We start from the raw sequence: 25,269 nt of genomic DNA on the forward strand, positions 1-25,269 counted from the left end.
TAGGGCAGGGACAAGCCGTGTCCTGAGTCAAGCCTGGCTCTCCAACCCCAGCCTCTTGCCAGCTCATTGGGCCCATTGGCTCAAGCAGAAAGAGGGGCCCAGATCGCAGATGGCTGTGTAAGGTTCCTCCCTCCACAGACCCCAGAGCTTCCAGGCATGAGCCTGGGGGAAGGGAGGCTTGTCCCTTCTCCTAGCCTCAGGACAGAGCTGTCGGTAACAGCTGTCAATGACAGCGCTGTGGGCACCTGTGCCATCCAGCTCAAGTCGTGTCATGTTCTTCCTTGGGGGGATCACGTGGTGGGGCAGTGGGGGCAGTTGCTTACCCCACAACTTTGCAGCACCATCAGCCCTGCAGCGAGTCAGGGGCTAGAGGGCGGCACTCAGGGCCCCAGACCAAAATTCTAGTCCTGGCGATGGGTGGATGGATGGATGGTCAATGGATTGTGGCTGGTGGATGGTTGGGTGGATGGATAGTGGATGGATGGTGGATGAGTGGATGGTAGATGATGAATGGATAGGTGGATTGGTCGATGGATGGATGGTGGGTGGGTGATGAATGGTGGATGAATGGATGGGTGAATGGATGAATGGATGATGGATGGATGGATGGGTGGATGGATGGATGGTGATGGGTGGGTAGATGGGTGGGTGGATGGATGGATGGATGGGTGGATGGATGGATGATGGATGGGCGGGTGCTTGGAGGGATGATGGTTGGGTGGATGGAAGGATGGATGATGGATGGGTGGATGGATGGATGGTGGATGGGTGGGTAGATGGGTGGATGGATGGATGATGGGCAATGGCTTGTGGCAGGTGGATGGATGGTGGTTGGTTGGATGGATGGATGGTATATGGTAGATGGTGGATAGTGGATGAATGGTGGATGGGTGGGTGGACGGGTGGATGGGTGGACAGGTGGCTGGATGGATGGATGATGGATGGGTGGGTGAGTGGATGGATGGATAATGGGTGGGTGGGTGGATGATGGATGGATAGATATTTGGGTGGATGGATGGATGGTGGATGGGTGTGTGGATGGATGGATGATAGATGGGTGGGTGGGTCGGTGGATGGACGGGTAGATGGATGAATTTCTACATTTATCAGGCATTATCCTAAGCAGCTGACGTGAGGGTGAATCTGTTAAACTAGGCCCTGTCTTCTGGGAGCTTCCCATCCAGCACAGGAGGCCAATTAACCCAGGTGATCAAGTGGACTGAGTACTCTGGGCACCGTGAGCAGACGCTACAATGTGGCAGGATGCTGAATGCACAAGAGTGTGATGGGGGTGGCAGGAGGCGAGGAGAAGACAGTCTGGGGACACTGGGGTGGGGAGAGGATACTATGTAGGCGTGTCCCATTTGAAGGGTCCCATGGAGACGGACATTTGATCCCAGTGGAGCCTCAGCCTCCCCTCTGTGAAGAGGGACATACCCTGGCCCCTGGTTGCAGCTCTGAGTCCTCCACAGTCAACGTGGGTCCATCCCTGGGCCCCCAGACCTCCACCACTACCTGCTTTCTCAGAGCCCTCACGGGGCGGCCAGCTCTTGTCAAAAGCTGGGGGTAGACAGGGACCAGGCCCCCACGTCTGCCTCTGGGCATCGCTGCTCCCATTCTTGGGTCTTTTTTCCCAAGCGGCCCATCTCCCATTCGTCTCCCTCACCCAGTTTATTTTCCTGGTGGGGAACAAGCTGGGCAGGGCGGCCGGGGCTAAACCAGGGTCACACGGCCAGTCAAGCTTTCCCTGAGATCTGCTGATTCTCTTCTGCCCAGCCCTCGAGGCACAGAAAGACCCCATGAAAAGGCCAGCTCACTCGGAAGATAAAGCCGTAAATGCCGACATGCAGCCGCACATACCAGAGTTCAGATATGTGGGCGATAGGTCAGCACGCTCTCCACGTTCACAGGGTCCAGACCCTGGGAGGGGGCGGGCCGGGGGGAACCAAGGGGCCTCCGAGCTGCCCGTCAAAGGCGGAGGCCGGGGGACGGCGGGTGAGGGTCGGGGTGGGTGGCCCAGCGGCGCCCCCAGAGCGAGGGCAGGGGCCCGCGGTTTCACCCCATTTTCTTGTAGCTGAGCTTCCACCTGCTGACTTATCATCTGCATCGAGGACCTTTTCTGTTTTGCAGTTTTTGTAAGATAACTTGAATTATTTTACTCCCTTTTTATACTCAGAAATGCCCACTCTGGTGTGGACAATACACTCTGGTCAGCTCGGGGCCGGGAAGGGACCGCCCACGGCCCACACCTCCGGGGCCGCGGCACGCCGCCCTCCGGAAGCCTCCCCTCCGCGGAGCTGGCCGTGCGGTCAGGCCGCACAGCTCGCCTGCAATTCTGGGACCTGTAGAAAGACAGCTGGAATTTTTGTCGTGGCAGGTGTTTTGTAGGATAACTGCTCTTACATTTTGATGGTGGCCCTGTTTAAACAAACCCAAAAGTTGCGAGAAAGGCCTCTCAAACCCATGCCGTCGTCAAGAGCTGCAGCGGCCACTAACTCCAGGTCTTCTGCCCTTGTCTGTCCCTGCCCCCACGCTTACTCTTGCTGCATCTTTAGAGCAAATCCCAGATGCCAGCTCGTGTCGCCTAGGAAGGCTTCAAGGAAAGCCACCGGCCTGCAGTGTGGATGACGGGGTCCGCAGTGGGCGCTCAGGGAGCGTTTTCGTGAGCGACTGCTGTGAAGGAGTTGCTCGCCTTTTCAATTTAGACTGGGGCGGATGGAGCGAGGGCTTCCCTCTTGCGTATCCCTCTTCAGTCTCGTCGTTCGGCCCTCTGGGCGGGGAGGGAAGGGGCGGCCGCTGCAGCCAAGTGCTGGAAGCTGTGGGTCCCCCCAGCGCGGACATCGTCCGTACCCAGCTCTCATGGGAAGACCAGGAGGCCTTGGAACAGTTCGGACGTCCCTAGTGGCTGCTCCACGGCTCACGTAGGCCTGAAGTACATGCCCAGCGGGAGCGTGTGCTCACGGCGGCCGGTTCATTGCTTCCGAGCTGGCCGGGTTGGCTGCAGACGGGAGCTGCAGGAAGGAGACGCAGACCCTGGGAGAGGCGAGTCCAGGCGGCCATGTGAGGAGGAAGGAAAGGAGCAGGTCACAGGGTGCATCGGGGCCTCAGGACAGCCAGCAGCTGACCCAGGACAAAGCTGATGCCCGGTGGGGTCACCTGTGAACCCCCATGTGAGGTTGTATTGGTTGGGACGCTTTTTAGCCACAGGGGAACAGAACTCAACTCAAAATAGGTTACGCAAAAAGGAGACTAGTGATTCATGTAACCAGGCTGTGTAGGGTGTGCTTCAGGCATAGCTGGATCCAAGTGCTCAAACAGTGGCATCAGGATTGAATCTAACAGAACAGGGGAGGGTCAGCCTCACTGGAATCACATGAACAGAGGGGATTATAGGGGAGGGTGGTTCCTGAGAGCAAATTCAGGGTGCTGTTGCCAGGAACAGGAGGATGGGTGCTGGGCAGGCAAGAAACATGTTCACACAGAGGAAACATTTGTAGCTGCAAGGATGGTCCAGGGGTAGAGGGCTAAGCAAGAAGACTTGAGCCCTGAACCTTGGGGCACAGGCACGTGCAGGAGGGGGATTGCACACTGGCAGACTCTGGGTCAGATCCACGAGCACGTGTGTTTGGTTTGGCCACAGCTGTTTTGAAAATCACAGAAGTACACAATACCTAAGCTTCTGTTGGAAACCCTCTGGGCCTGTGATGCCACCAGGAAACAGCTGGGTGGGGCTAAGTGGTTACTGCCCCCTTGGAATGGGGCATGAATCCCCGGTTGACCGCAGTCCCCAGCACTCCATATTGCCCACCTCCAGCTCTGCCTCCTCACTGGTGTTGTCACCCAGCCCCTTTGGGCATTCACATCTGCACCTTGGGACCTGGAGGGGACTGTGGCAGCAGGGCAGAGGGTACGGGGGCCTGCGGGCTCTGTGGGTGCCTGGAGGCCCCAGGAAATGCAGGCAAGGTCTGGAGTCTCCAGGCCATCAAGGCCAGCCCCTCTCAGCGACTCCATTGGGGCCACAGTGTCCTTCCTGGTCATCTCCCGCCCAGCCCAGCCTTGCCCGGCCCGCCCCGCCCCGCGGCCCAAGCCAGAACCGTCCTCCAGCCCCGCAGCTCTGGGCCCCGGAAGCACAGAACGCCCTGCAGTTCAGCAAGTCAGGATGGCCTGTGCGTCCCTGCCCCTGCCCCCAACACACACACACGTCGTCGGATGTCTTGGCAGCTGGCGAGCGCTAACGCGGCTGAATTGCTCTTGGGGACTTTGAAGAAACTAATTAAAAGCAGCTGAGCTGTGAAACGCTGGAGGTGGCAGGAGCCAGGGACAACTTTCCACGGGGCTCGGCAGCAAGCGGCCAGAGCCGCCCCCACAGCCAGTGTCCAGCCAGAGGTGGGACCGGCCGGGACACTGCCCCGCCATGGGCGCAGGGCTGAGTGTGGGTCTGGGGCGGGAATGCGGTTGTGTTCAGGGTGGCCAGAGGGGTACAGGCAGAGGCCGCCCACCTGGGTGCTCGCCGTCGCTTGCTCTGGCCCTCAGTTTACCCGGCTATCAGAGGGTGCCCTGCAGGCCGGGCTGCCGGCCGCCCGGTGCTCCGCAGAGGAGAGCGCCGTTCTTCAGGGCGTCCCTTCTAGGACCCTTTTCATTATAAAGCGATTCCTGCCCCACGCCAGACTCAGACTCCAACAGCTGGCTAAGACGTGACGAGGCTCACGCCCTCCACCCCTCCGTGGGCACGGACCCCAGCATGGAGGTGGCCTCTGGTGGCTTTGCACAGAGACGGGGCGCACCACGAGTGCTGCTGGTGTCTCCATTCCTCCATTAGGGTGACACGGGGTGGCATCCGCAGGGCCCACTGGCTCCCCTCACTCTGCAGGCTGAGCGGCCATGACCTACTGGGTCCTAGCAAGGGCATTTCGGGGAGCCAAGCTGCTTTTCTTTTATTTCCTACAATCTTTTTCTTACATAAAAATTAACGTAAACACATTATTTTGGGGAGGAAAAAAAGCATCAGGATGCGCTTTCTGTTGGAGGCAGCGCATCTATTAGTTGGCTCAACTGTAGCTCTGTCCCCATCCAGCCCATCCGTGCGCGGCCACCTCAAGACCCCGGGTGTGCAGTGTGTGCTGGGAGCGGGGACAGCAGGCCAGGGGCAGTGGTCCTTCCACAGCAGGAGGGCATGCGGCTCCCTCTGTTGCGTGTGATGCCAAGGAAGGACGGAGGCCGAGGGGGGACGCGGGGTGGCCAGCGATGCCGTGTTCCCATTGCTGTTCCTCTCCACAGTATTGCTGGTCGTGCATTAATTCTGTGCCATGGTTAATCATCATTTTTATTCTGGTCTCACCAGCTGCCTGGCGCTGAGCGGGGCACGTCACATCCATTATCTTATGTAATCTTCATATCAACCCTGTGCACTGGGTGCATCATCATCCCCATTGTATGCAAGGGGAAACTGAGGCACGGACAGAGGTTAAGTCATTTGGCCACAGGGCTGGATTCCAAGCTTGCACCTAAAATTCTACTTAGGTTTTAAGAAGGTTCCCAGGCCTTCCAAGCCCCACCCATGGACCCCGGATTTACAAGAAACCCGGAGATGGTGATGCCCCAGGCCCTGTAGCCCCCGGCTGTTACTGTCCCTGAGTTGTCAGAGCCCCTGAGGCCTCTGAGCCTTGGAACCCATCAGGAATAAGAGAGAAGCAACACCGTGTGCACATACACAGCCGCGCCTGCATGTGGATGCCCGTGCACGGGCCTGAGCATGTGCATGAGCACCAGTCTCTCACGCGTGTGTGCACATACCCACAATGCACACATGCCTACATACACATGCATGCACACTCACACAGAGCCCCCACACACATGCATGCATGAGCTCCTGCCTCCGCAGAGCCTGCCTGGGCAGGAACCGTGGGGCAGGCACCATCTGCTGACAGTCGAGGGAGGGGAGGCCCACAGACTGAGAGGCGGTCCCCAGCTGCCTCTCCACGACCCCAGGGCCTCTGAGGAGCAGCTGGGCTGAGGCAGAGCCCAGGGTGCAGGAGGCAGACGGTGTCATGTGCATCTGATGGGGAAATGGAGTCCCAGAGAGAGTTTTTCATAGCATTGCTTTTTACGTATCTAAATTCTGACCTTATTTCTAGGCCTGTCCAGGCTTCCTCAGGGCGATGGGAGAAGCGGATTCCTATAAAATAGCAATAATGGAATAACAGTAGCTCGCGTTCCGAGGCATATCATGGGCTTTCTGTACACTGTCAGATGTACCCTGCAGACCCCATGAGGTAGGGACAAATGTCACACCCATTTACAGGTGGGTAAATGAGGCTGAGAGGTTAAGTCATTGCCTGAGGTCACACAGCGAGGAAACAGTGGAGCCTGCCCTTCGACCACGACACTCTGCTTCCTCGGTCCCACCCTCGTGAGAGGGGCTGACTGCCCTGCGGCCCCAGCTCGTGAGAGGGCCAGGACCCCCTCTCTGAGGTCAGCCTGCTGCATGCTGCACACCCCACCTCGCCCCTACGGACGACGGGCAGGGTGGGGTCCCTGGGTCAAGGGCAGAGTCGGGCTTTCTAGTGGGCGGAGTGGGGCTCACTCCCACTCCCCCAGGGAGACTGCAAGAGGGGCACCACGGGGACACGTCGGGCCAGGCCAGGCACGTGGACGAGCATGTTCCCTCTCCTTCCTCTTCCATCTGCTTCAGCGGAGCCCACAGAGAGCATCTCCTCCAGCTGCATGGTCTCCGTCCCTGCGCCCAGAGCAGCAAGAGACACAGGTGTGGTGTCCAGCGGGCTCAGCCCAAGCAGGCTCACCCCAAGGTCAGCATCACCCCAAAGTCAGGGTCACCCCTGGGTCAGCGTCACCCCAAAGTCAGGGTCACCCTCAGGTCAGCGTCACCCCAAAGTCAGGGTCACCCTCAGGTCAGCGTCACCCCAAAGTCAGGGACACCCCCGGTCAGAGTCCCCCCGAGGGTCAGCATTACTCCCAGATCAAGGTCACCTGGGATCAACATCACTCTGGGGTCAGGTCCCCCTAGGTCAGCACCACCCTGGAGTCAGGTTCATCCCCAGGTCAGCATCATCCCCAGGGTCAGGGTCACCCCCAGGTCAAGGTCCCCCTGAGTCAGGGTCACCCTGGGCTGGGGCCAAGTCTCCTGGAGAGTCACCGCCCCTCCTCACCCCTGCCCAACGCTCTCTCCACTCACAACCCTCTGGTCTCCCTCCCAGCGGGGTGAGACGTCCCTGGCGGTCTGGGGCAGCAGGACCTCATAGGGCAGTGTCTGTGCCCAAGGCCCTCAGGGCGCCCCACCGGGTGGGGAGGAGCCTGACTTGGGGCCACAATGCCCCTCCAGGCTCATGGCCATGCCAAGACCTCAGCCAGCCACGAGGCCAGACATGGGGGGCACCATGAACCAGCACCCCCTCCCCAAAATGGGGAAAGTCGAGGAGGAGCCCTGGCACCAGTCTCAGCCCCTGGCCTCCTGCACTCACTCGCTGTACAACGGCCTTGAAAGCTGTGTACCTCTCTGAGCCTCAGTTTCCTCACCTATAACACAAGGGGAGGCAACGCACAGCCATTGAGTGCCGTGTCACAGGCGTGCAACACCTGGTATCTCTTTTAATCTCACCACAACGCTGTGAGGTAAGGATTGGTTAGAAGAGTTCTGACCCACTTGCATTGTTCCCTTTTTACCTTGGTGGCCAGGAGGCTCAGAGCTCAATTTGGACCTCCTGTGAGGTTTTTGGCTTTTGAGTTCTCTCTTAACCACCTTGTGGTGTAGGCATCATTTTCCTTAGGCCCCCTTTAGTCTTTTCTGGAGCAGAAAGTGTACAAGTTTTAAAGAAGCAAAGTTGGGAAGAGGGGAATTAAAGATTGAACAACAAGGGGGAGGGGGCTATCACTGTGGGGTCAGTGTGAGGGATCGGCCCTAATAAGAAGTCAGGGTCAGCAGACTCAGGGAACTAGAATGGCTGTGCCAGCCACCTGTAAGTCGAACCAGCTAACACTTATCGAGCACCAACTGTATACGCAGCACAGACTCTTTCTCTTCATTTGCCCTACCAGAATGCTCTCGTTCCTCTGCCTCTCTTTCAAGCCCACTTCGTTCCCCAGTGGTCGGCTCACACAGGCTTCATGGGCTGGCCCGGCCCCGACCCCGGTCCTTGTCCCCAGAGACGCTCGCTGACTCAAGGCTGGCCCGCTCTCTTACCTCCACCTCAAAGGCTGGAGGGAGGGGACTCCCCGTGCCAAGCACCCCAAGCACCATCAGAGAAAAACGTGGGCACAATGCCTTTTTCAGTCCTTGGCAAAATACCTGCTTTCTTCTTTTCTTCCCTACTTTTTCTCCAACTGATGAAAGAAAAAACACCCCAAGGGCCAGGAGGGAGGGCTCTCTGCGGGCCTCCGCCATCCTCTGAAGCCAGCAGAGTCTAGGCCTTCGGGGGTGGACATCCGCGCTCTCCAGGCTATACCGTGGGGCCTAGTGGCCCCTGCTCCTGGGCGGCCCCTCTGCAGTGGCTGCTGGGGAGACTAGCAGGCTGGGCCGGGCCTTCGAGAACCACGGTATGGGTCATGCAGCCAGAGACCCCCGGCGTGAGGCTGGAGTTGGGGGCTCCTGCCCATGGAGGTTCCCCCAGGGTACCCTGGGCTCAGGTCAGCGTGCTGGGAAAGGAAATCCCAAACCTCACCGTCATTCAGTTTCCTTATCTGCAAAGCGGGGACACTGTGAGGGCCTCAGGGGACACCGTGGACCCAGCAGCTCTGTGCTCCCCTCGGCGACGCTGGCAGGCAGGGTGGGTGACGGCAGTGGGGACACCAGACCGTGGAGTCTGGTCTCACTTGGCAAAACCACATCTGTGATGGAGACTGGCTGCCTGCGTGCGTGGGAGCCGCCTCAGAGGCAGGGGAGGAGGGGATGGGCCGGGCCCGGCTTGTTGAGGCGGTGGTCTCCCTCCCACGCCGTGTGTGCGTCACACACATGTTTACACTATGCGAGTGTATGTGCTTTATGAGTACACGTACAAGTATGTGCTTTTATATGGATGAGGCGTTCCATGATGAAATTTAAATCAAAACCAGAAGAAGCAGAGAAACGGGTAGAGAGAGCCAGGGGCGAGGTGTCCAGGTGGCCCCAGTGTTCGGAGGTCCCCGTCGTGTGAGCAGAGACAAGCCGGTGGCTGCTGGGGAGCAGGCTCCAGGCAAAGGAAAGGGCCGAGGCTGGTGGGTGTGCGAGGGCTCTGGGCAGGGACCCCGCTGTGGTCTGCCAGGCCAGCTCTGGCAGCCAGGTAGAGACAGAAGGGAGGTGAGAGGAGCATCGGGAAGAGGTGACCTCAGCGTCTCTCGGGTGGGAGCAGAGCGGCCAAGGGGCAGGTGCCGGGCGGAGGCGGGATTCCGGCTGCGATTGGAGGTGGAGCCGATAGAACTGCCGATGGACTGGACACGGGGGCGAGAGGAGGGGGCAGGCCTGGCTCCAGGGATTTCGGGCAGAGCATGTGGAGCCGAGCTGTGGACAGTGGTCGAGGCCACGCTCCCTCCTGAGGCTCCAGGTGTCCCTGGGCTGTGGCCATGTCCCTCCATCTCTGTCTCTGCATCACGTGGCCTTCTCCCTGTGTGTCTGTCCCTCGTAAGGACACTCATTAGATTTAGGGCCCCCCCAGCCTCATCTTAAGATGATTACATCTGCAAAGACCCCGTTTCCAGATGAGCTCCCCTTCCCAGGTCCTGGGGTTACGACTTGGGCACAGCTTTTGGAGGACACCGTCCAGCCCATGCCACCCCGTCTCCCGGCTGCCTTGGCAGAGACAGGTCAGATGGTAGAGGACCCCAGTGAAGCAGCCTGAGGGCAAAGCTCCCGCTGAGACACCCCAGGAGGCGGCGTTTCAGCCGCGGGGGCCCAAGCCCGACGCAGCCACACCTGGGCGGCCCAGGAGGAGCGTTCCGGGCAGAGGCACTGCGAGTGCCCAGGCCCTTAGGCAGCACGAGCTGGGCTCTCTAGAAGGCCCAGGAGGCGGGACCGTGACGGTGCAGGGGCACGGAGCCGGAGTGGGACTTGCTTCCAACACCCCGGAGGCCCCCGTCGAGCATGGACGGTGGGTACAGCCTCACTTGCATTTGGAAAGGTCCCTCTGGCTGCTCTTCAGGGAGAATGAGGTACAGGGAGTCACCAGGGAAGCTGGAGATGGGGCGTCGCAATCTCTAGCGGGGAGGCCTGGGCCTGTGAGGGGGTGACACCAGAGGTGTGGCCAGACAGGTTGGCCCAGGTCTTCGGGGCCCTGTGTGTTTATGGGCAAGTGGCCCAGCCTCTCTGAGCTTGGCCCCTTATCTATAGAGTGTGGATAAAGCCCCCCAACGGAAGGTCCCGTTCTTGTCACACAGCTGGATGGGGCCATAGTGTCATCCGGGGTCTTGGACCCCCTCCCACCCCTTCCAGTGTCCTGGGAACTTAGTAAGAGCCCCCCACCAGCCAGCACCTGCCCTCCGTGGGGAAGGACTCAGCCCTCACCAGGCAGGGCAGCTGGCGGTGGGGCAGGAGAGGGGCGAGGTCGGGGTGCTCATTGTGGACAGTCGGTTGACAGGCAGCTGCCAGCCTCTGCCCCCAGGGAGGAGAGACCAGACGCGTTGGGAAGGCTCTGGGAGCCGCCCCCATGCCAGGCGCACCTTCGGCCTCTTGTCTCCCTTGCTGTCTCGCTTCTGTCTCCTGTGGGGACAGTCCAGCCTCAGGCCAGGGAGGTGCCCGGGGGGGAGGAGCCTGCCAGACTCCCTGCCTCAGGCCCACACCACTCAGCTCGCCTCCCCACACCTGTCTGCACAACCCCCATGTGGCCACACGGCCTTCTGTGCCCCCAGCCTCAGACATGACCTCCCCAAGCTGGCCCTCTCGCTGTCCTCTCTGCAGCCTGCTGTGTGACCTGGGGCACATGGCTTAACCTCTCTGAGCCCTGCTGCATAAGGAGCCCATAAGTTCCCTTGCCAGTGAAGGATTTTACCTACTCCAGTAGGGCTTCCGGAAATCCTGAGAACATTCCAGGTCACAGCAGGCCTTCTCCAGCCTTGGGGTCAGGAGACCTGTGTTCCTGTCCTGAAGTTGCCCCAAACTGGGCCCACTGGGATGCCAGCCCCGCAGGGTGGGGTCTGTGTTAGCCCGCCCAGGCCACGTCCCAGCACCTGGCACCCGCGGAGGCCCTTGGTGGGAATTCGGTGCACAAGGGCGTGAGTGCGGGAACCGAGGGCCTCCTCGGCGGGTGGCCCAGAATGCACGCGCCCACGGGAGGTCGCAGGGACCAACCACAGGCGCATCGGCCCCGAGGCTCGGCCCACACAGTAGTTACTTTGTTTTATGTGAATTTGTTGCCAAAGTTTAAAAATGGGGAGATTTCGCTTTAAAACCTGGATTTCTGGCTTTTCCTGAAAAATCAGAGAGCCTGCGCAGGATTTGCTGGCGGCGCATCCGCGGGGCTGGCCTTGTGAACCGCGTGGGAAGGACAGTGGAGTGCCGGCCCGCGGTGTGGCCCTCCTGCTCTGTGAAGAAGCTGGTGCTGCCCCCAGCCTCCCCTCATGGTGCTGCCGGACACGGAACCGCTGAGAGCTGGGATCCAGAGTCCAATCTGGGCGTCGGGAGGGCAGGCCAGGGCCGAGTGGAGCAGGAGAGCAAGGGTGCGGGAGGCGCGAGCGAGGGAGATGGGGGGCACTGGTGATGTCTGCACAACCCACAGGACCTGAGCAGGATGAGGCAGGAGGCAGGGCCGCCCGTCCTCCATGAGCCTCGTCCTTCCCGTCCTCCACCTATGGCTTGGGGAGGGGGCAGGAAGCCCCAGGGCGGTTTCTGAGTACAGAGCACGAACGAAAGGCCCGTGTGGCCTTGAGCAGCTCTCTGCCCCCTGCCCAGTACCCCCCTCTGGCTCTCTACCCACCCCGCGACTCCCCCCGCCGCAGCCCTGGGCTCTCTGCCCTCTGCCCCTGGGCTCTCTTCCCCCCTCTCCCCACCCGGGGCTCTCTGCCCCCACCCGGGGCTCTCTACGCCCTTCCCCTAGGCTCTCTCCCCCCTGGTCCCTCCCCGCCAGGCTCTCTCGCCCTCCCCCCCCCCCGCCCCCCCCCCGCCGTGGCTCTCTGCCTGCTGCCCCTGGGCTCTGCCCCCTGCTCCCTGGCAGCCTTTCACTTCTGGGCATGGTTCACTGCCTTTTGGTGGAAGGAGGTCATCACACCAGGCAGTGCAGGCCCCACCCATCCCAGGACGAGAGGCACTGTGAGTGCCTGTTGGGTCTGCCTGCAGACCCACTGGTGGGTGCTGTGATGCAGGGGCCCCGGGAGGTGGGCTCAGGCCTGGAGGCGGAGGCCCAGAGGGGTGTCCCGCAGAGGGGGGCTGGCTTTGTGCAGCCGCGGGCTTGTCCCTGTGCTTCCCCCCCGGCTATGGGGCCTTGGCCTTAGTTTGCTCCTCTGAGAAAAGGGTGACAGTGGCCGTGCCAACTGCGACCAGAGCCGTCACAGAAAACGCTGGCTCCTGGGTTCACACAGCATGCTCACTCGAGCGCAGGGCCCTGGACGGGCTTAGAGACGGCAGGGAGGGAGCCTGGTCCTGCCCTCGCCCCGCCTCATGTTTAGGAGGGGAGGGGACAGGTGCCACAAGGAAGGTGGGATGCTGGAAGGGGCCTTAGTGACACTGAGCTTTGGCAGAGCAAGCGTGAGGTCGGGGTGGGCAGGGGGCACAAGCTTCCCTGGAGTCAGTGAAACCCCCCTGGAGGCCAGGGGTGGAGGTGTCCCAGGACCATCAGTGTCAGGGATTGAGGTCTCCCTGAGGGACAGGCGGAGCTGCAGCCCCCTCGGTCTGGCTCCCTGCAATTTGTCACCCCCACGCCCCTCAGGGCCTGGATCTCATGTGTTCCCAAGAGGACAGAACGGTCTTGTCTCTGGGGCTGGAACCCCTGCCTATGTCCAGGCTGCCCACCCAGCCTGCTTCCCCAGCCCAGAGAGGCCCCTCTGGTTAGATGCCCCCATGGCTCCGCATCGCCCACAGGCTTCACCCTGGACTGCCCTGGGGCTGCCCGCACACGGGAGCACCCACTGTGCATCAGGAACTAGGAATCAGTGTGGGCAAAAGGTGGGTGCAGCCTGGCGCAGCAGACGGCCTGGCGGCGACAGTGCAAAGGAGGACATGCTCCTTCTCCCCACACGGCAGAGCCTGGGTCTCCGGAGGCTGCTCGGCTGCGAGAGCTGGACTCCTGGGCAGGCGAGAGTGAACCAACCAGGTGGCGGCTTCCAGTAAGAGGACAGTGTCAGGGGCAAAGCCCCTGTGGGATCAGAGCCCAGCCCCGTCGAGGAACAGGAACGAGGTCACATGAGGCTGTGTGACAGAGCAGGAGGGAGGGCCAGCAACGCCACAGGCAGAGGGCGGCGAGCCCACAGTGTGTGGGGTCCAGAGCCAGGTCACCTCTGCCCTCCCGCAGCGGCCTCCTACCCTCGGACCCGCCAAGTTCAGAGGACCCCCCCCACGGGAGGGCGGCATCCCTGCCCCTGGGGTCTGCGGCTGTCCGGAGCCAGGCCACTGCAGCCAGAGGTCCACCTGCCGCCCAGCTCAGCCCCACACGAGCCTGGGCCACCGCCCAGGGGAAGGGCGCCCTCGGGCACGCTTCTCAGAGGGGATCAGTCAGCCAGGTTGGTGGACCCGTGGAGAGCTCAGCCAGGCCATCGGGTTCCAGCTGCCCAGAGACTGGTGGAGACCACACAGCAAGAGGACAGTGGGGCCGGCCGGCCCAGTACCCCAGTCGTTGTCCCTTCTAAGGCAGGCCCCTTCTGTGATGGCTTGTCCCCCGAACCGGGCAGAAGCCTGAGTGTGGAGGCCTTTCCCCTGGCTCCGCTCGCATGAGTTCCTTGTCCTCTCATCCTTAGGAAGCAAAATTATAATCGCTTTTAATTGAAAAAGGAGGCAGATGAGATTCTGAACCTGACGGGAGAGTAATTAACACAGCTGCCGGCCTCCAGGAAGCTCATTAATCTTGTCACTCCGGAGACGGCTCATTAAACCTGCCGTCCCCGCCCCTTGGGAAGGCAGCCTCTGCACGGACCACATGGTCCCCGTTCTCATGTGGATGCCTCGCTCCGGGCGAGACGGCTGCTCCCAAAGCCAGAAGGTTCCCCACCTCCCCCGGGTCTTGGGTACTGGGTGGGAATTCCACAGCCGCCCCCGTCCGTTCACTCCCACAGCCTCAGCCACCTGCCTCACCTGTAGGAGTCTGACGGCTCCCCAGGCTGGAAGGGAGAGGACAGCCAGGGCCACTTGTCCCCTGGCCTGGAGCAACAGACAGAACCTGGCCCAGGCTCCCCAGCCCTCACCCTCCCCCCATGCAGACCAGTGCATGTCACTCTGTCACATGTTGGGGTCACAGGGTGGGGGGTGACAGCGCACAAGTTTCCCAAGGTGCAGGCTGGGCCCCAGCCTGGGGTTTTGGACCCAGAGGGTCTGAGTGGACCCCAGACTCTGCCTCCAGGTGCTGGTCCCTGAAAAGTTGGAGACCACTCCGTCCCCTGTGGGAGCCGCTGAAAAGCCACTTCAGCCGGGCCAGCGCTGTTGCCACAGAGTGCACACGGGGCTCCATGCTGAACGGTTGAAGTTGTGGAAAAGAACTTCAGTTTTTACAACGAACGGTCGCGGGTCGATGGTTGTTTGTGGGGAAGGGATGGTAACAATCTTTCCCACAAAATCAAAATCACTCAAAGCCTTGAACAGCCATTAGTCTCCAGGGGTTTCCCAGTGTCACCCTGACCCCTGGGGTCTCCCATAACCCGGAGCCCAGGGGGCCTGGGCCAGCCAAGGCGGGGGGCACTGAGCTTCCTGCCCGCCTGCAGGGCCTCGGGGTGGGAGGTTCCCTAAGGAGAACAGAAGGCCAAGTGTCTGAGAGGGGACGTCAGCTCCGGGCAGAGCCAAGGAGGCCTCAAGTCTGCAGCCGTGCTGGAGGCAGGTGCACCCAGGGCCCCACCCTGCCAGCCCCCTCCTCTGGTCCCTCTGAGCCTCTCCCTCTCGCCTGCCATCTCCTTCTGGGTTGATGGGGATGGGGGCTCATCCAGCTGGCAGCTCCCAAACAAGGGCAGGCCGGGGCGTCGTTGGCCCTTTTCCAGAACTGCTTTCGGCATCCAGGGTGGCATCTCCTTTCCCTTCTCTGGGAGGCCAGGAGCCAGGCCCCCACCGGCCCCCTCCAGCTCCTTCTAACGGCAGCTTCACGCTCAAAGCCTGGGCACCGAGAGCCCAGACTGTGTCACTGTGTGACCTTGGGCAAGCCGGCACCCTCTCTGAGCTGCTGTTCCCCATCTGTGAAGGGAGTGTGCTGAGCTCGGTGCCCCCAAAGATCCTTGCTCTAGGATTCCAAAGCTGAGCCGCTCGCCGGGCCAATCTGAAGAAAATGCCCCACCTGTTTCGGTTTTGAGAGTGGGTTCTGCAGAGCCTGGAGTCCTGCTGCTGTGGGCGATATGCATGCCCATCAGCCACTGCCCTCCACGCCCTGACCAGCCTGCCCTGGACGAGCCGCCCCCCAGCTCGGGGACCATCAGCTGGTCTGGGGGCTCCCTGGGGCCACTGACTCCCAATGTGATTCCTGCATGCCAGACCCTGGCAGCAGGGCCCCAACGGTTTTCACCACCCCCCACGGTCCCTTGTCCCTCTCAGCAGGGGAGAAGGACTGTCCTGGGGACAGTCGGGGGCAGCAGGGCTGTGCTGGGGCTGCGCTTGGGACAGTGTTGACCTTCAGGGTATGAGGCGTGTTCTAGAACTGAGTGCTTGCCTTGCTGTCGGACGCCTCCGGGCTCAAGCACCACAGCTGAAACGGGGAGGCAGGACGTGCCCGCAGGCCCCCACCTGCCTCCCAGGAAGTCCCCCCGCCCACTGGCTCCCGCCCCTGGGCCTCACCGAGGCTGCGTTTAGAACCAAGGTCCAGTGGCAAGGAGTGAGCAGCCCCTCCACAGCCGTGGCAAGGGGGGGTGTGTGTGCACATGCGTGTGTGTATGTGTGCATATGTGTGCACGTGTGCCAATGTGCACACTGTGGGCATGTGTTCACATGGGTGTGGGTGTTCATGTGCACCTGAATATACATGTTTGTAAATAAGTGTGTAGTCGTGTGTACGTGTACGTAAATGTGTGCACATTGGTGTGAGTTTATGTGTAAATGTGTGCACATGCACGCATTTGTGAATGTGCACATGGATGAGCATGTATGTATGTGCATGTGTGTGTGCGCTTGTGTGGGTGTGCTCACGTGTGAGTGTGCAAGCCTGTGGGTGTGTGCATGTGCATGTGTGTGTGCTAAGCGGGGATCTGACCCCTGCCCTGCACCCACCCCTGGTGGCCCCTGCAGACCTGGAGCAGGAGTGAGGTCCCTACAGCCTCCCTCCGTGAGGGTGGCCCCGGGCTCCCTGTCCGCGCTCAGGGGGACCCGGGCAGCACAGTGGGTGGCCCTCTCGGCATGTGAGCGTCTGACCCAGGAACTCGGAGACGAAGGCACAAGGCTCCCGCAGCCCCGGGGCAGCGCTGGGGCTCCTGCCTGGTCCCCGGCATCTTGGCAGCCACAGGGCTCCACATCTCCTCATTCTCCAGCCTCACCCCTTGGCCCTTCCCTGCTCAGCCCGAGTGGGACCATGTGGTCACTCCTGTCCTGCAGGTGTGGGCATCGAGGTCCCCGGAGAGCCAGCCCCCTCCCCGCCCTGGACCGCCGGTGCCCAGGGTTCCAGAGAGCGCTGGTCCGCACCGGTGTCAGGGACGGCCCCTGGCAGGGGTGGTGACCAGGCCTTTGACTTCTGCTGGCCCTTCTAAGACCAGGCTGGCAGCTGGGCCAGCAAGTGTGTTCCACATCCACATGGGCCACCAAGATGCACCAGATAGGACCGCCGCTGTCCAGGGCCTGAGGCTCAGAGGGTCTTCTCGGGCAGAGCCAGACATGGATGGCCGCTTTGGCCTCCTCCTGTGTCCACCCTGCCCCACACCGTTCTGCAGCCACAGCCAGCACAATCCTGTAAAACATCGGTGGCCCTGCCAGTCCCTGCTTAACGCTCCGGGGCTCCCACCCACTGGGAGTAAGGTCTGCCTCCGCGGCGCATCCAGGATGAGGCGGGTGGCATCCGGCGAGGGTGTGGGCTGATTCTAGGGGGGCAGCTTGGGCACGGTGCCATCCTGCCCCCCGGCGTCAATGGGGGCACGGCTTTCCTCCGAGAGTGGACACGTGAAGCCTGGAAGGCAACTGTCAGGAGCGCTTTCATGCACCCCAATTATGGGTTTTTGAGGGACAAAGGGACAGAGGACAGAGGCCGGTGCGCTCGCCCCGAAGCCCTCGGCGGTTTCGGTGGGCCCAGCCGTGTCTTTAAGCACACATCCCCGCCCCCCTCTGGCTGCCTCCCTGTCATTTTCGAAGACATCATTTTCTCCCACATGCTCCTCTTATCTCCCTCCCGTTAAAGGATCTCAAATATGCACCCCGATAAGGCGGACGAACACGCTTCCCAGCCCCATCCAACGCCAGCCTCCACTTTCCCCCAAAGTAATTAAGATAAATGCAGCTGATAATTTTCGCAGGCTTCTTACACGGACCCTCGGGCCGTATCTCAGATATACGTTTACCTGCAAAGGTTTATCTGAGAGCTTGGGTAACAGATAGTTTTTAAGCAAAGCAGCAGTGTTTGAAGGAAGAGGAAAGGGGAATATTTGTAAAATTGGTGTCAGAACAAGCCGCCCCGCAGCCCCTTGGAGCCTACTGCAGGTGGAGACCCTGGGCAGGCTGCTCCAGGCCGCGAGGCTCCCCCGAGATGGGCACGGCCGGCTGCTGGCCAGCGGGGACGGATGTGGGGCACTGAGTGTCGGCACGGGCTGTGGCCGGCCATGCTGCTCAGAGATGACCTGGAACCAGAGGCCCCTGCCCGGCGGAGCTGGCACGTGGGGCGCCTGGCTTTACCCACCAAGCCCATGTCGGAGCAGGCCAGCCAGCCAGGGGCTGGGCCAAGCCACAGGCCAGCCATGGGGCAGGCCCAGGGAGGCTGAGGGCAGGGCCAGTGCCCAGGGAGGCGCAGCTCAAGCGGCTCTGCCAGGATGGGCAGCCAGAGACAGCGCGGGAATCAACAATCAGAGGGGGTCAGGCTAGACCCAGGCCAGCCTGGTGCCACCCAGAGGCTCAGGGAGAACATTCTGTGTGGAGAGGCAAGGTCCTCTTCCAGGCTCTGCCTCCCAGACTCGCCGTGTGACCTTGGACTGGCCTGAGTCTATTCCGTGCCTCAGTTTCCCCATCTGCACCCAGGTCAGGCTGGAGCTCCACTGCCCTTCCCAGCTCTGTTCCACCCAGTGGTGTGTATGTCTTGCCTCCTGTTTGGTGTCCAGGATGAGGAGCGGGGCCCTGGGGTTGGGTGTGGATGTGGGCCCCACCCACATCCACTGAGTCCCTGACCCTCCTTGGCCTCCCATTACCCACCAATAAAACCCAAACTGGCCCATCCCCTCACCAGCACCACGTGCTCACCACCCTGGCCCACCATGCCTCCCGCCAGGAGTCCCCCATCCCTGGCGCCTGCCCGAGAGGCCTCCACCCAAGGCCCAGCCACGCATGGCTGAGGGTAACCTCAGAGAGGCCCTGAGTGCCCACCACCCTCACCCAGACCCACTCCCTCGCTCTGTCCCATCACACCCACGGCCGTCAGTCCATCCTAACCTGCGTCCCGCCCGGACCTGCCCACCCCTCTCTCGGTGCTGACCTGGGTGACAGACCTGCCCCGTCCGTGCCTCAGTTTCCCATCTGTAAGTGGGGAGAACAGGGTGAAGCTTGTGGGTGGCCGTGGAGACCAGGTGAGGAAACAAGCCTGTCGCCTGCAGTCACTGTCGTGGCTCCCTCGCTGTCTCCCTCCCTGAGAGCTCCGTGGGGAGGGATGGAGGATGAAGAAGGTGCCTGACCTGCGGCCGTGTGTCCCCGCCTCCTGTGCCCGCCTGACCACTGTGCCCCCTCCGCTCACCCTGCGCCAGCGGAGACCGCTTATAGCCTTGTTCTCTGCAGGTTCGGAATGGGCACGGAGCCGACCACGCGAGCTCCTCTAACCCTGAGCCCCTCCCGAAGGCCCCACCTCCAGATACCACCACACTGGTGCCTAGGGCGTCAACACAGGCATCTGGGGACACGAACACTCAGTCCTTGATGGCCAGGGCGAGGAGACAGAAGGGCAGGTGCCCCTCCCCCACCGCGCCGCTGGGCCGGAAGCTGGACGGCCGAGTCCCTGCCTTTCCGGAAGGCGCAGAAGCAGCGGAACGGGAAAATTCAACCCACCCCTCACTGAGTGGTGGGCCGCACAGGCCACAGGGCAAGGAGCGAAGCTTCCAGGCTGCCCGGGCCATGAGCAGGGACGTCATTGGTCACAGAAGAGGGAGCCAGAACAGGCCTAAGGTGGCCTCGGGTTGGACACCTCATTTACAGCTGGGGAAACTGAGGGCAGGAGGCCAAGGGTCAAATGTGGAGGTGGGGGCACGGAGCTCTGACTGGATGGTGTCATCCTGAGTGCAGAGCTGCCCAGGCCACCAGGATGTGGGAGGACAGTCCTGCCCCTGAGGGCTCACGAGATCAATCACTGCTGATGGGGCGCTGCCAGGTAAACCGACACCTCACAGGTGGACTCGCACGCGCAGCTAGAAAGGCTTCTTGGAAGAGGGAGCCTGGTGGGGAGCCTGGAAGAGCAGGGGGCGCCTTCAGAGCAAGCATCCGGGGAGCGCCTGCGTGTGCTGGGCTGCGCGGACGAGTTAGCTGCGGGTCCCTTTAATCTCAGACGACAGCCCTCTGAGGTCAGGACTTCCATCCTCCCCACTTTACAGGCTCCGGCTGGCCCCGTCCCACAGCCGGCTTCAAGCCCCACCCAGCTGAGTCCGCCAAGCACAGTCTCCCTGGAAGCAGTGGGAATCGGGAGGATGGGGAAGGAGGCATCCAGTCTGGGGGGAGGTGGGACTCAGGAGAATTGACCAGGACTGGGGCCCCCCGCGGGCGAGGCAGGGAGAGGAGTGGGGCTCCAGGACGGAGAGGCAGGCCGCTGCCAGAGGTGAAAGAGGAGGTGAGGGAACAGGGTCGGGAATAGAGGCTGTGTGCTGCACCAGGCCAGGGGCTCGGGGGTGGGTAGGGGGCATTGGGAGGGCAGGGGCTGGGCCTGCGGTAGGACCTCCTCACCAGGAGCTGCTGCCCCGCACCCAGCCGTGGTCTTGAGTTCCCCAGACGCCGGGCCAGAGGGGGTTAGGAGGGGCCAGGTTGTGTTTCAGAGGGAAAGGAGACCCCGCACCCCTGGGGCAGGCCCGGATCGGGGATTGGGTCTCCCGACTTCAAAGGGGCCCGGCCTGCTGAAACTGACACCCGTGAGCACCGGGGCTCTGCCAAGAGCCGGGCGGAACCTGAGCCCCCGCACACGCCGCCCCACGCCTGCCCCGTGGTCTGAGCACCGCAGACCCGTCCTTGAGCCCTGGCGGGGCGGCGGGCGGAACGTCAGGCCCGCTGTCCTGGGACCAAGGAAAGAGGGAGTGGGTGGCTGAGCTCTGCCCACAGGCTCGGCACGGGGAAAAGGGCTCCCCACGAGGGGAAGGGGCTCCTGAGGGGGGCCAGGAGCAGAGCGACTTTCTCCAGCACGTCCCTGCGGGCCTGTCTGTGTGCAGCGTGACTTGTCAGTCACACCACCTCTCTGAGCCTCAGTTTCCCCATCTGTAGTCCTGCGTTGACTCCCAGTGAGTTCCGTGAGGCGGAGGCTGTGATGCAGTCACTCGTGAGTGTATGCCCAGGGCCCAGCATAGCGTCGGCACAGATGTCTGGAAATGCGAGTGAATGAATGAATGGGCGGTGTGCTGAGAGCTCTGCACTGGACACCGCCATGCTACGCCCTCTCCAGCCCCCAGCCTGCCCACCAGGTCAGGGCCCTTCCCGCCCTGTGATGCCGGGACTCCTGTTAAGGCCTTGTATTCTCTCCATCGTCAGGAGGAAGGGAAGTGGGCACAGCCCCACAGTGTTGTCCTTGTGGGCGGGCTGTCTGCACCGAGTGACAAACAGCAGCTTAAACGATACGCATCATCATCTCACGGTTCTGTGGGTCGGGGATCTGGTGCATCCCACTGGGTGGTTCTGGCTCCAGGTCTCTCTTGAGGCTGTAGAGGAAAGGTCAGCAGGGGCTGCTGTCTGGTATGAAGGCTCGACCAGGGCTGGAGGTGACTCCTCACGAAGCTGTGGATGGGAGGCTCAGTCCCTCCCCTGTGGACTCTCCACAGGTTTCTCAAGGGTCCTCACCACATGGTGGCTGGCAGCCCCCAAGGGAGCGATCAGAGAGAGCCAGGTGGAAGCCACAGTGCCTTTTATGACCTAATTTCCACCCTATTCTTTTCGTTAGCAGTGTGTCACCCAGTCCAGCGCACATTCAAAGGGAGGGAATTGGCTCCACCTTTTGGAGGGAGGGGCATCAAAAAATTTGTGGCCACATTTTAAAACCACGACAGAGGTTGATCGACAGTCTCTCTCCAAACCACAAACAACATTTGCCCTTTGACGCTCCATCTCTTCTCGGAGTTCACCCTGTGGGTCTCACTCACACGTGTGTTTGTTGTAAAGGCTGCCAGAGGGATCTGGATGCATAAGTAGCTGTTCGACCCTTAGGTGGAATATTCTGTGCGTGTGGGTGGAGAGGCAGACAGACAGGCAGGAACCTCTGTATGGAGTGCTGTGGAGTCATCTCCAAGACTCCTTGTTAAATGCACAAAGTACGGTCTGGAACAGTGATCATGGTAGACTATCTTTCATTGAAGAAAGGAGGAAATTGGAATATTTATTCATATTTGCTGGGTTTTGCATCAAGAAACTGGAAGGAAACACAAGAAGCTGCCCCGGTGCTTGCTCAGCAGATGGAAGGAAGCGGGTCCTCGGCCGGGGTGGGGTGGGCATGGGACTTCTCGCTGCAGCCCTTTGGACACCGTCTCGCCTTTGGGAGCCAGGTGAAGGTGTAGCCTGCGCAACCGTAAGAACTTAACAAAAAGAAATGTAACGCAGTGGCCACACCTGCCTGAGCTGCCCGCCGCCTCGAGCTCACCCGTTGCCGGCCCCGTGGCGGCTTCCTGGCGCCCTGAGGCCCCGCTGGCTCCACGTGGTGTTGGGGGCCTTGCCCGGGAGCTGCTCCCTCCCACCCGCTCCTCCCCGGGACTCTGGGCCCACAGCCAAGCACCACATGGATTTTGACACGCTTCCCATTTTCTTTGCAGCCAAGAAATCCTCACTGCTCAAGAAGCTGTGCAGCGACCCAGCTGAGGGCCGACTCCCCAGGTACGTAGACGGGGACAGCTGGCGGAGGCTGGCAGGCCACCCCCAGCCGGAGATGCCCTTGTCCCCATGCCCCCACCGCCCCAGCCGTCTGCTTCCACCTCCCAGCTTGGGCGCTAAGTGGGGCTGCCAGCTGCCTCCCCAAGAGGCCAGCTCCAGGAGCCGCTGTCAGGAGCCGACACAGGCTTCCTACCACAGCCCGGAGCCGGGCAGAGGGGCGGTGCGGACTGCAGCTTGTCACGCCAGGCTGTCAGCTCAGACCTTCTTTTCCTGAGCGGCCTGCAGCGCAGCTCTTTCAAACTGGCGGCTCAGGCCTGTTTCCAGACCCCGCCCAGCCTGCCCGTGAGCCCCTTCCTGCAGTCTGTCTGCACTGGAGCTCAGAGGGTGACAGGGCCCCATAGTTACAGTCTCCACAGGAGCACATTGGTCCCCACCTTGCTCTCTGAGCGCTTTATGAAAAGGCCGTCACTGACCTCACCTGACCATGACCCTCAAAGAGGTCCCAGGGTTATCCCAGGTCACAGATGGAGAAACCGAGGCTCAGTGAGGCACAAGGCAGGGATCAGAGCCAGGGCCATCAGCCTCTCCGGCCCCAGCCCCCGCCCACCCCTCCCTCCTGGGGGGTGCAGCTTGGAGCCTGGACCTGTGGGGCCTCCACAGTGTCGGATGGCTCCTCTGGCCTTACTGCCACCCCCTCCCCCCCCCCCAGAAAGCTCTGGAAGCTGTGGGGAGGCCCAGGGGCCAGCCTGCTGGGGGTGGGGGAAGGAGGCCCTGTGAGGTCAGGAGGCCCTCCACCCATCTGCACCTCTGACCCTGTGGGTTTCACTGCTTTCTCGAGTGGAGCCCTGGGCCTGGGTCCCACATCCCAGGCAGCCTGGGAGTTTAGGAGGGAGGTCCCACAGGCCAGAGCCCCTCCTGGCTCCTAGGGAAGGATGCACACCAGCCCCCATCCGGCTCAGACTCAGCTCCTGGCTGGCGCACCCTGGATCACCGCCCACAGCTGGTTGAGGGGCTCTGGCTGGGGGCCCCCTGGAGCTGGTGGCAGGGCGAGCATCAGGAGGTGCCCTGGCCCAGGTCAGAGTGCATAATGAGGCCGGCCACCCTTGCCTAAGCTGCTGGCTGCCCACTCTTTTGGGGTCCCTTCAAGGCCTTGCTTCAAAGGCCTCGCTGTCCTTAATGATCTCACCCAGACCCGGCATTCCCCCGGGCACAGAGCTCATTGTCCAGCTTTCCCCAGCTAGCCCTGTACCCACCTGTGCTCACAGTTCCCCCTTCTCTGAATGCCCTCTCTGCCCTGGTGCCCCAAGCCTGGCCATCCACGTGGCCAGAACCAATGCCACCTCCTCCAGGAAGCCTCCTCTGATGCCACAAGACGGTCAAGCAGCCTGGCCACAGCCTGCGAGCTCAGCCCTCACAAAGGTGGCAAGATGGATTCCTGAGCCTCGGCTCTGAAAGTCTCTGCTCGGAAGTGCATGAGTCACTGCTGCTCACATCCAGCGGCCAGATCGAGCCACGTGGCCAAGCCTGCTGGCAGCCGATCAGGCCAGGACAGTCCTTCCGTGGGGGACGGCAGAATCTGGGTAATAATGCAAGCTGCCCGCCTTGGGGAGCCTTCTGGCATTCAGAGCTCACTCAGGGCTGCTGGCATTTGGAGTGACAAGCACGCCCAGAGGCTGAGGGCGCCCCCGAAAGCAGGGGGGGCAGAGGCTCCTGCTCCTTCTTAAAGACCCACGCAGGATGGCCCAGGTGGCCCCGCCCCAAGATGTCGCTGCAGCCTGGAGGGGTGACAGACCCCAACTCTTGTCTGGCTTCAAGCAGTGCCCAGGGAGAAGCAGCTCAGCAGCCCCTTCCACAGATGGGGAAACCGAGGCACCGGCATTCCACGAGTGCCCACCGTGTGCCAGGCACTGTGCCAGCTCATGTAGATGGTTGAGCCTGAGGACAACCCTGGGGGCACACCGTGACCGTCCCTGTGTCAAGGGTGTGAAAACTGGCCTGCCTTGTCCGTGAGCACCCGCTGTGCACCAGCCCCCAGGCCGTGGGGAGACAGCAGAGAGTCCGACCATGGGCCCACCTCAGGCCCCCAGGCTGGGGCACAAACAGGGCCCATCAGAAAAGGCCCAAACGGTGAACGTCCCATGAGGGGCCTCCTCTGGTGTGTGCACTGGGGGACTCCACCAGGATCCCCACTTCCAGGCACAGGGAGGCTAAGGGACTAGTCCCTGTCACATAGCAGGTCAGCAGCTGAGTCGGGACCTGCACTATGAGGTTCAAAGTCCGGGCAGGGGCCAGCATTGCTCTCGGACTGCGTCTCTCCCAGGCAGGGGGCGTCATGAGGGGCACATGCTGGCACAGCCTGGCCCTGAGCCGGTGTGGGGCTGAGAGGAGGCCCCTCCCGGGGACCCCTGCGTCCTTCACTAGCCGTGAAGCCTCGGGCGAGTTACTCACCTCCCCACACCTCGAGTCCTCACCGGTGACTCGGGGGCGACAGTAACGGCTCTAACTCCAAGCCACTGCGAGGACAGAGACACAACTGATGGAAAGTGCTCAGCACCCCAGCCTGCAGCAAGTGCTCAGAAGCCAAGCTGCTCTTACTGCTGTCACTGATTCATTTAATAAACTTTACCCACAAGCCCTTGCCCCAAGGTCTCCCAGTCTGCAGATGGAAAGGGGAGTGGAGGACTGGCACCAGGCAATGGGGCCCAGAGGAGGGAGCAAAGCCTATGCTTAGGAGGGGAGTGGCCCCTAAGCTGGTGGGATGGGGGACCATCCATGGGGTCTGGGGTGGGAGTGGAGGGGCAGCGTGGCATCCTCTCCTGGTCAGCCCTGTAACCACGCCCACCCTGGTGACCAAGGGACACTTGTGCCTCGACTCAGGCAGAAGGTCACTCCTCAGAGAGGGCAGTCCCTGAGCAGGTCTCCAAACATGGGGAGGGAGCCTAGAAATGCAGGTGCTGGCCCCCCCAGGGTGCTGACCAGGCGGTCCCCAGAGCGGGGAG

The 25,269-nt window shown here is 61.7% G+C and overlaps 1 protein-coding gene across 1 annotated transcript in view; it reads left to right on the forward strand.

Moving 5' to 3' along the window:
* Positions 1 to 25,269, forward strand: part of ZNF469 (zinc finger protein 469) — a 53,378-nt gene that overhangs the window by 14,503 nt on the left and 13,606 nt on the right. The window contains exon 2 of the mRNA XM_023637473.2: positions 22,213 to 22,273. The gene's annotated coding sequence lies outside the window, so the exon portion shown is untranslated. The remainder of the gene's footprint in view (positions 1 to 22,212; positions 22,274 to 25,269) is intronic.

This window comes from Equus caballus, chromosome 3 (genome assembly GCF_041296265.1).
Source record: "Equus caballus isolate H_3958 breed thoroughbred chromosome 3, TB-T2T, whole genome shotgun sequence".
Classification (NCBI taxonomy): Eukaryota; Metazoa; Chordata; class Mammalia; order Perissodactyla; family Equidae; genus Equus; species Equus caballus.